The 10,445-nt window shown below is 51.3% G+C and overlaps 1 long non-coding RNA gene across 5 annotated transcripts in view; it reads left to right on the top strand.

Annotated features, from left to right (window-relative positions):
- The first annotated feature begins 6,409 nt into the window (after positions 1-6,409).
- LOC141575747 (uncharacterized) overlaps positions 6,410-10,445 on the top strand; it is a 28,032-nt gene continuing 23,996 nt past the window's right edge. For 4 of the 5 annotated variants that reach the window (XR_012503527.1, XR_012503525.1, XR_012503528.1 and 1 more), the window contains exons 1-2: positions 6,410-6,695; positions 8,854-10,263. This is a non-coding gene — a long non-coding RNA (uncharacterized LOC141575747). The remainder of the gene's footprint in view (positions 6,696-8,853; positions 10,264-10,445) is intronic. The other variant, XR_012503526.1, reaches the window with a different exon arrangement.

Below are 10,445 nucleotides of genomic sequence, written 5' to 3'. Positions count from 1 at the left end.
CGTTAAACAGCGACAGTGGGAGCAAGGGGACGTCACACCTCCCGTCTGCTCTGCAAGGGCCTGAATTCCTCCTGCCGTTTCTGAGGGGCTGAAACTCTCCCGCAGCCTCCGTAAGAAGTGCAGCTCCATTTTCTCTTGTCTTCTCCGAGGTAAGACACGTGCCAGAAATGTCTGCTGAGATTCAGACGGAAAGGACTTCTTGGAAACAAGCTGTGTCTTGGAAATAAGACAAAAATTTCCTATTTCTTCTTTTTTTTTTTGTTAACATTTCAATCTCTGATTCTAGAATCCTTAAGGAATCAGTTTATGTTGTTACACATTTTCTAAATAACATTCTTAGAAACTCGTCATGACAGATAAAAATCCAAGATGTGTGCTAACGGGACAGTATAATCCTTTTTTTTGCGCAAACAGTAAGAACCCTGTTAGACCTTCACTGGTTCACTTAGTATCAGCGCCTGGTGGTGTGTTAGAACAAATCACTTTGCCGTGACCTCGATGGACATCAAAGACAAAGCACAGCCCAGAGCACATCTGTGAAGAGCCATTTCTAGAAATCGGTGGTGTCATCATTTTGCTTTTGGTTGTGAAGGGCATCAGACCGCAAAGACAAGGGAGGTAGGTGTGACCCTCACAGCGCGGGCAGGGCGTGGGGAAGCAGCTCAAAGTGCAACTTCAAATCATCATGCTCGCGCCCAGCCATGATCTCGTCTGGAAAGTTCTGTAAAATAAGTCAGCAGATAAGGCCAGTGCCTAGGAGTGCGGGTCGAGGGGGAGGTGGAAGACCGGACGTGGAAGCGCAGGACTTGAGCTTAAAGAACGCGGTGTCCACCCTCTTCGAGGACAGGGGAGTGAGCCTCGCCGGGTGGGCTGGCTCCCGAGGGCTGGCCAGCAGCCACCCGCAGGACGGGGCTTCCATCCTGGCACTGGGGCTTCAGGTCATCGCGGGGCCCACTGCACACTGTCACCTCCCTTCGGGGCTGTGAGATGAGACCGGGGCATCCCAGTCACCACAGGCCTGGCCACCAGGTCACAGATGCAGAGGCCAGCGGGGTGGCCGTTCAGCCACACAAGATGTGCCGGAGATGGGCCTGAGCACAGACCTTCCACCAGACACCTTATTTACCGTGGCGGTGACTTCTTAAAGACGTATTTATGAGGTTTCCACCAAAAGTTCCCTTGAGCTTTTCACTCCTTGGTAAGATTTTACTCCATCCTTCATGAAATGTCACAGAGCCAAGACGTGCTGACCGGATGCACTGAGGCGCTGGACGCACTGAGGCCCTGGACGCACTGAGGTGCTGGATGGCGTCCCAGAACAGCAAAGGGAACATTAGGTTTAAACTAAGGAAACCCGAATAAGATGCGAGCTTCAGTTAATAACGATGTGGCAAAATGGGTTCACGAAATGGAACAGCCGCGGCTTTCCAGTAGAAAATGTTAATAGCAGGAGAGATGGGTGCAGGACTGTGGGGGCTCCCTGAACTATTTTCACAGTTTTCCTGTAAATCTAAACTATTCTAAAAAATAAAGTTTATTTCCAAAGGGCCAACTATGCAGCCACAAGCCGACAGGCGTGTGAGGGGCGCAGACCAGCCAGCGTCCCCGGAAGGCCGCTGGGAAGCACTTAGCAGGGCTTTGATTAGTTTGCTGTTTTTCACCTAGAAATTCCCTATTTTAAGTATCTGATCTAAAAAATGTTTAGAGAGCCTGAAAATTACTGTGGACAAAGGTGTTGCTGAAACTGAGCAAACTGTAGTAAAACATTGCAAACAGCAAAAGGTCGTAATAGACTCTTAAAGGGAAAGCAACGCTGTGAGCCCAGCGTAAGCTGAAACTGAACGACAGCAAAGCGAACAGCGTCATAAAGCCCCAAGGAAGCGCATCGACCTGCTAACAGGCATTACCTCCAGGTGGTGACTTTAGGGACGACTTTAAGCTTCTTTGTTCATTTACAATTTCAGAACTTTTTATTTCAAGGAGCTACTTCCAAAATAAGAACATAAGATACAGTAAAAGGATTACGTTGAAAATGAAAACATGAACGCTTGTTTTTCTATCTCCAAATATTAAAAAAAATAACTATACAAAGAGGTGGATTTTCCACAGCTTTTGAATTCAGACATAAAGTCAATAAGATGAGCCATACTTCTACAGAATCTTCTGTTTTAAAATGGCTTTTTCTTAGGGCTCCGTGTGTGTCAGTGGCGAAGGGCCAAGGCCTGACTGCAGAAGAATCTGAGGTGGGATGGCCTTCCCGAGCAAACTAAAGGCTTCCGATGTGCCTGATGAGGTGAGCAATTGATCCGAGTCCCTCGACCCGAGTCCCTCGACCCCGCATCTGTAGGTCTGGAGAGCGTCTCCGTCGGTAGCTTTGAAAGCAACCGTGAATTCTGCACCCAGCCCACGGGGGACGAACGGCGGGAGTGCAGCGCCCGAGGGCGCACGCCGCGGCCGCAGGCCACGTAGCAGAGCTTCTAGGCAGAGACAGTCCTGGCGACATGGAGGTCACCCTGCTTTGAGATAGTGCCACAGGATCCTTAGCACACGTCTTGACGTCTTGTTTCCAGGGCAACACTCCTAATAAGACCGCGCTCTCCATGAAATAGCACGGCGCCTGAGGATCTCTGAACTGTGCCCGTTCTATGTCTTGTTCTTTGAAACACATCACATTTCCAGAAAAAGTCTTGTATAAAATTGGACTCCCTAGAGAAATACATCGGAAAGTCCTGAGATGACTCAGGACAAACAATAACGCACCGGCATTTCCGCCAGCTCCCTGCTGCGGTGGCAACGTCACCCAAGAAACATGAGCACATATTTTTAATCTTGAATTTTAACCTGGATGGTGGGGTGAGACGCTAGACAAATCTCTCCAAAAAGCAGTGACAAAACTGGACCGCGTCGTCAGAAACGTTACTCTAGGACACTTAGGATCAAACAAAAGGCCACCGAAAATAGAGAGGCACGTATTCAAGGAAAAGAAGCCCAGGTGAGAGCATTGAGGTGCCGAGTGTTTACCGGGACGTCCCGAGTGTTTACCGGGACGTCCCCAACCCCACACCCACCACTCCACAGCGAGGCGGTCCACTTTCTCCCGTGCAGGGGGGACAGTGGACACGAGCCCCGTGGCTGCCAGAGAGGCTGCCTGAATTTGGAGTGGTGTCTGGTGTTCAATAGAAAGTAACTTCTGTGGGAAAACAAAACACAACAAAAACTCCAGAAGGCGGACAGTGCGGCAAGTTCTATAAACGCAGTTCCTCACCCTTTCCCAGCCCACAGACGGGTCCGTTAGCAAGCAACGGGGGCTCTTCTAGCTCTAATAGGTGTTTCAGCACAGCCTCTGGGTCTGACCAGGCCCCGTCTGACTGCTAAGCTGTGTTCCCTGCAAAACCAGGCTGAAATATAAAAATAAGGGTTTAAAAAAAAACTGAGCAGGGATGTCAGTGGCCACCCACTTCAGGGGGAACAGAATCTGCAGAATTAGTCCAGACAGGCCACCAGCCAACAGACAGAACCAGCAGCAGCAACCACCTCCAGGGAGGGGGGTCGTGACCCCGAGGTGCTACGATGCGTCACCTAAAACAGCAAGTCGTGACAGACGTTTGGAGACGCGACGAAACTGGAACATGTGATTCACACATGGGGGGAGAAGTGTCCACAGGAACCCGCGCCGAGAGGACCAGGTGTTGAAACTCACAGACGAGGACCTTAAAACAGCCGTAAGGAATGTGGTCAAGAACTGAGGAGATAGTATTTCAAGAATTAAATGAAAACATAGTGGGAGTGACTCATCAGCTAGAGAATGTCGGTAAAGAGACAGGGACCATTTAAAAGAATCCAATGAAGGCTCTGGAGTCGAAAAGCCCAGTAACCAAGGGACAAGATCCACTCAACAGTGTTCGGACTGGCAGGTCAGGACTTGAAAGCAGGTCAAGAAAAAACACTCAATCTGAAGAGCAAAACAGAAGAAGAACGAGGAAAAGTAACAGGAGCCTGTGGGATTTTGCCAAATAGACTAGTATATACTAAATGGGACCCTCAGAAAGGGTGGAAAATGGCAGAAAAATGCCTGAAGAGACAATAGCAGAAAACTTGCCCAGTCTGGTGAAGACCCTGTGCCCCCATGATGTTCAACAGACTGTAAGTAAGACGAGCACGAAGAGCGCCGCCCTGGGACACAGCACAGTAATGCTGCTGGAAACGAGGAGAAAAGAGAGAAGCCTAACAGGTGCAGGAGGGAACAACGCGGCAAGTGCAAGACAGCTGCGATGAGACGGGCACCTGGCTTCCCACGAGGAGGGCGGCACACAGGAAGCCACGGGGGCAGCACACGGGAGGCGCCGAGAGGGGAAGATAGCCACACATTCCACGGTCAGCAAAAATATTCTTCAAAGAGTCAAAAGGAAAAAAAAATTTTCCCAGGTAAAGAAACACTGAGAGAATTTGCTGCCAGCAAACCTGTCTTAGAAGAAATTCTAAAGGAAATTGTTCAGACTGTAAGGAAACGACACCAGAGGGAAACTTGAATGCACATGAAGGAATAAAGCAGACCATTAAAGCACTCATGTAAGCAGATCTAAGGACAGTACAAATATAATTTTCTAATGTTCCCTGAGGTTATTTGAAATATAATAACTAGAGACAATAATTAGAAAGCCACACTGTTGGGATTATAGACTGTGCAGAAATGAAGTATCGGACGATAATAGCACAACGGAGGAAGGGGATGAAGCTACTTCACTTGGGGTAAAAAGTGTCTATATTTTGCCAAAATTAAGTTAGTATTAGCATGAAGTGCTCTGTGACGAGTAAAGACCTATACTGCAGTCCCCAGAGCAGTGTTTCTCTAGGAAAATAGCATTAAAAAGGAGTGAAGATGGAGCATTAGAAAACGGCTTTTTAATACACAAAGAAGTAATTAAGAAAGAACAGGGGACCAAAAAGGACATGGATATGAAGAAAACAAACAGCAGGATGGCAGAAATAAGTCCAACTATATTAATAAATCCAATAAATGTAAATGGGTTAAACATTCCAATCGTAAGCCAGAGATTGTTTTACTGATTCAAAACAAAATAAGAACAAGAAAAACAAGATCCAAAGTTATGTCCTGCATAAAACACCCACCTTAGATTCAGACCAACATCTCTCATGAACACAGACGAGGTTCTCAACAAAGTGTCAGCGGACCGTAGTCAGCGGCGTAAAAGGAAGTGTCGCTCACCACGAGCAAGGAGAATTGACCCAGGAACACAGAGTGGTTTTATAACCAAGATGAACGAACTCAATCAAGTCCATTGCTAGCACAAAGTGGGGGAATATGTGATCATCTGAACAGCTGCAGGAAGCGGATTTCAGAAAATCCAGCAACCGTTTATAACTAAAAATACTCAATACTAGAAACAGACAGAAACTTCCTAATAAAGGACAGCTACAAAAATCTCAACACTCACTAACTTAAATTGAATAGTAAGAGACTGAAAGCTTTTCTCCCTAAAACCAGAAACAAAACAAGGGTGTCCCTTCTCATGATTTCTGTTCAGTGTTGTACCGGAGAGTCTAGCCAGTGCAATCAGGCAAGAAAAAGGAAAGAAGCCGTCCCTCTGGGGAAGGAAAAAGAAGCAGCTGCCTTTGTGCCCACGTGGCAAAACGCCATGTGCGGGAAACTCTAAGGAGTTCACAAAAACCTCTGCTGGACCAAGTAAGGGAGACAGCGCGGGAGCAGGCCACCAGCTCCACGTGGGAGACAGGGGCTTCTACGTGCTTGCCTTGAACCCACCAAAAATAAAGAAACAATTCCTTTCAAGATTGCGTCACAGTAATAAAATAATCAGAAACACAAGCAGCTCAGCAGAGGCAAATCTTCGTTTCCTCTCCTTGTTTCCGTGTCCTTTTCCTTTCTTTCTGTGGACGGGTGGGATTTTTCGGTGTATCTTTTCCTCTGTTTTTATTGTTCAACCTGATTTTCCCCGCAAAGAGTTTCAAGCCCAGTAATTGGCTTTTCACCCCTTGTCTGATCTCCGGGTCCTGTCTGGGCAGCTGCTTCCGGTTCGTGGGGGCATCAGGGCTCCATCCTCGCAGACCACCTGCAGGGAGCTCCTGCTGGGCGGGCGGCCCTCTGGGGCCCCATGTGGCCCCTCCCCTGGGATGCAGCCCCGCTTCCATAGCCCTGGAGGATCTCTGTGGGCCCGTCCTCACAGAACAAGGCACGTGCTGGCCTGGTGCTGGCCACACCAGACCGCAGTGGGGCCCAGCTCGCTGGAGGGGTGAGCCGCGTGGCACCAGCTCAGAGACCTGCAGCCGCTCCCCTGCCTCCCCGGAGAAGCCCTCCCACCCTGCCGGGTGCCCCCAGAGCCGAGACCGAGAAGGCTCACAGCTGTCACTCCAGCTTCCCTCCATCTCCTGGGGCGACGCTGGGCAGGGGCTTGAACCCTCTCAGCCCGGTGTCCTGACCTGCGGGGGGACAGCACGGCTGAAGGGGCAGACAGCAGCCAAGCCTGCCGAGGGACCCAGGCCAGAAGGGGGCGTGGAGGCGCATCACACGTCTCAGAGCCCGAGGCCCTGCTCCCGGCAGGAGCAAGGAGCCGGGGAACAGAGGAAGGGGAGCCACCTCCTGGGTCCCCCCGCGAGGTTAACAGCCCGCGAGCCCTCGGGCAGGGCGGGCCTCGGCTTCGTTCTGAGGAAATCATCAGGTCGGTTCATGACGACGCTTGGAAAGTTCTCGTTTGTGTGTTTGTTTCGGTTTAGGGTTTGGGGGTTTTTTTGGGGGGAGTTTTTTGGGTTTTTTTGGTCTTACTGTGAAAACAGCTTCACTGCTGTTCTGGTTTATATAATTTGCACACACTCTTTGGAATAACTTGAACAATGCATGGAAGTGGAAGAGAGAGCTAAAACAGTCCCACCATCCTGAGATGACCCCTTTAACCATTTGTTGACAGTGTTTTGCATATATTTAAATGTTGTATAAATACCAAAAAATGCCAGAGCCGCGGTGCCCAGCGCTAAAGCGGGGGCCACAGGGCCACCCTCCAGGGAGCCGTGCACCCCTGCCCAGGATTCCCAGACCACCCCCACCCCCAGAGCAACTGACACCCCAGAGTGAGTTAAGGTGTGACCTGGAGAAAAGCCACAACTCAGACATTGTGAAATGTTTATTATTCGGATGAGGGAGGAAGACTCCCTAACCAGGCACCTTACTGACCTCCGCCCGTCGTGTTAAATACTTGAATATTTTTCACATAGTCAAATGGCCTTCAGGAAAAACCACGAAGCCTTTTTTGTATTTGCCAGTCAGCTTAGCATAATTTTATACATTGGGTTACATCCGTAACAATCTTCTCAGTATTCGGAAGTTGAATTAACCAATGCTCAAAGAAAACAAAAACAAAGCAAAACAATAAAACCTCAAGTTCACCAAATTTAATCCCCCTCAATGTTCTGTTCATTGAGAACGGACACATTTAAAAGAGAAGAAATGGTTTTGAACGCCAGGAAAGGACTATTAAGAGCTGAACTGCCATTTTCACACTGAAATGCATTACACTTTATGATGCAGCGTGGGTTCAGTGAGAGCTGAGATCATGGCCAACTTGCTTCTAGCAATTAAAGACTGACCTGCATGCTGACCGGTGCCAGGAAGGAAGGAGGGGGAGAAGGACCAGGAAGCCCATGGCCCAGCTCCGGAGCGTCCCCTCTGCGAACGTGGCTGGCCAGGCGCTGCGGGCGCCGCGGCCGTCAGGGGAGCCTTGCTGCACCTTTCATTAAGAGACTGTTCGTTTTCCAGGGACATGTTAACACCACCACCACCACAGCCCCCTGGTCCGGCCCTGGGCTTTCAGAGGTTATTTTCGTCACCCTGATAAGGCCCGGAGGAGGCAGCCTGGCTATAAAAAGCCGTCCTCGGCCTGGTGTCTGGGAGGAGCCATGCCGCCCAGTGGGCCGGGCTCTCCTCCCGCCTGGGCGCAGAGGCAGACACGCCACAAGCCGCGGCCGACCTGACGCAGGTCTGGACAGAGAACCCCACAGTTTTCCTAGAATTTAAATTCCCAACAGAAAATGAACAAAACCAACCTGCGAGTCAAAAGGGACTGAAAAACAAAATCAGAAGCCCCTCCCTCTTTAAGACCCCTTTGCACACGATTCTCGCACTTGGCCTCAGGCCCCCAGGCTGGTACCCCCGCTCTCGCTCACTCTCCCTCCAGCGTCCTTCATCTTTCATCCAGTCTGGACTCCAGCATCAGGAGCTCTCAGCACAGACCCAGCCCGCGGGGCGGCTGTATCGCTGGTCTCCTGCGGCCACGGTGGCGGGTCTGTGGGCGTCCGCTCCGGGGCGCCCCGAGAGGGACATGCAGAAACGCAAGGTTTAACTTAGAGCTGTTTCCTGAAACACTTATTTTTTATGAAAAGGTATTGGAATTGCTTCAGGGTTGAGCTAATTCCAAGATGCTGTGTTTGAAATATACATCCTTTGCAACGACAAGGTTGACGTCTCTTCTGTTAACACCTTTCCTGAAGTTTCAGGAGTCAGTGGTGCTGGCTATCTTTGGTAAAGATCGTGTTTTGAAAGTAGAAAATTAAACTTCGAAAGGTGTTGTATTTGCTTCCTCTGAGGTGGGTGATCGCAACCAAAAGTAGTGTATGTATGTTCATGTTGCAGCATAATTACGTGGGAGAAAAAGAAAGTCAAGACCGTGCAGCTGCAGCCGCCAGGCCAGCCCCGCTGTGCTTCTGTGCGCTTGCAGGCGGCCTTATGGAGATCGCCGGCGTGATCTATTTTTATTTTCACAGGTATTTAAACAGTTTCTCTGCACAGTGGCCTTAAAATAGCCACTTCACCGTTTTGTTTTTCAGCATTCACAGAGTAAACGCCGCCCTGCGTAAGTCTTCCCGCTTTAGGAAACGAGATCGTTGTATACGGTAAGACCCCTCTGCCGCCGCACATCCCGAGATCGCTGTGCTCGGCGGCCTCCCCCACAAACGGCTGGAAAGAGCAGATAGCTGCGTGAAGTGTTAACACCACCGCCGCCGTGAGTTACGGCCTGTGAGATGCTAAACTTCCGTCGCCTTATTAGAAGTAAGAGCCCAGGTTTCTCAGTCCAGGGAAGTTTTCTGTGGAGTCTGCAAGTCCCAGGGTGTTTCGGTCCCTCCCCGTAAGTGGGTGGCGGCCCAGACAGGGACAGAGGCGCTGCAGGCTCCCCTGTAAACGGGGGCCGCGGGGCTGGCTGCTTTTTCTTTGCACTCACAGGTCTGGAAGCGCTTCAGGGGTACGTTTTCGGTTTGCTTTAGAAATGCACACAAGTTGCTTCTCATCAGCTAGGAATGTTTCTGTTCCTTGGCCAATTTCGGCACCTCTGCCTTTAAGTGTGGCTCCCCCGCCCTCGAGGGGTCCAGGTGGGCCTGAGGACTTGCAGGTGGGGGCTGAGGGTGCTGAAGGCATGAGATAAGGGTGCTGGCCCACGAGTCAGTGTGCGAGCCGGGAGCCAGCAGCCTGTGGGAAGTGGCGGACCAGGCAGGTCTGCTTTCTTTCCAAAAAAGGAAAGGTCTACTAGAGGTGGGAGAGCAGGGGGCCTTCGGGTGCATGGAGGCGCGAGGCGTGAACTGCGCGGTGCACTGGGCAGCCCCGCGGCCCCGCCGGCCCTGGGGAGGGTACCCGGGAGAGCAGCCGCCCAGCAGGAGCAGCAGAGCCCGCCCCGCCGCCGGCCGCAGCCAAAGCCGCAGGACGCAGGACGGTGCGGCCTCTCGTCCTGGCACGTCTGATGCGGGGACACAGCTGGCCGGGTTCCAGGGCCCTCCCCCGGGGCCAGCAGCAAGCTGAGGGCCTGCACAGCCCTCTGAGTTACTAGAGACAGAGCCCCAGCCCAGCCCCTTGGGCCTGGAAGCTCGGGTCAGGCTTGCTCTCCGACAGCCCATGGCGGGTGGGGGTCTGGCACTCGCCCCCACTTTCTGGCTGCACCCGCTGGCCTGCCGCCTCCCTCCTCCAGCTCAGTCGTCCCCTCTTTTCTCTGCCTGTCAGTCTCCTTCCGTCCCAGGACCAACACACTTTCTCCAGGTAGCAGAGAAGTGGCTGCTTTTGTATGGATTTTTATTGTCTCACCAAGTCACCCAGAAAGGCTGTAAGTAAGCGAAATTAAAACGTGGTTGCCTCGCTTCACTGAATGAGAACCCAGTGACCCAGGCCGGGCTCCCATCCCTTCCATCCACCCACCGGGTTCTCGAGGACAAACGTGATGGCAGGTGGTCCAGGCGTCCTGGAGCCAAGAGGTGAGATTCTCGAAGGCAGGAGGGTAGCTTGCAGGGTGCTGGGACGGGATTCTGGGCAGGAAGTTATTACGCAGAGGCACATCCACACCGCTGGCGCTAACGCCAGGCAGGACTGGGTGCACCTGCACATTTTTCTCATCACCTTCGCATCTTTTTTTTTTTTAATTGAAGTCTAGTCAGTC

Source organism: Camelus bactrianus, chromosome 3 (assembly GCF_048773025.1).
Source record: "Camelus bactrianus isolate YW-2024 breed Bactrian camel chromosome 3, ASM4877302v1, whole genome shotgun sequence".
In the NCBI taxonomy this organism is placed as follows: Eukaryota; Metazoa; Chordata; class Mammalia; order Artiodactyla; family Camelidae; genus Camelus; species Camelus bactrianus.
The sequence above is the reverse complement of the archived record's forward strand: the minus strand, read 5'-3'. Positions and strand labels throughout refer to the sequence as shown.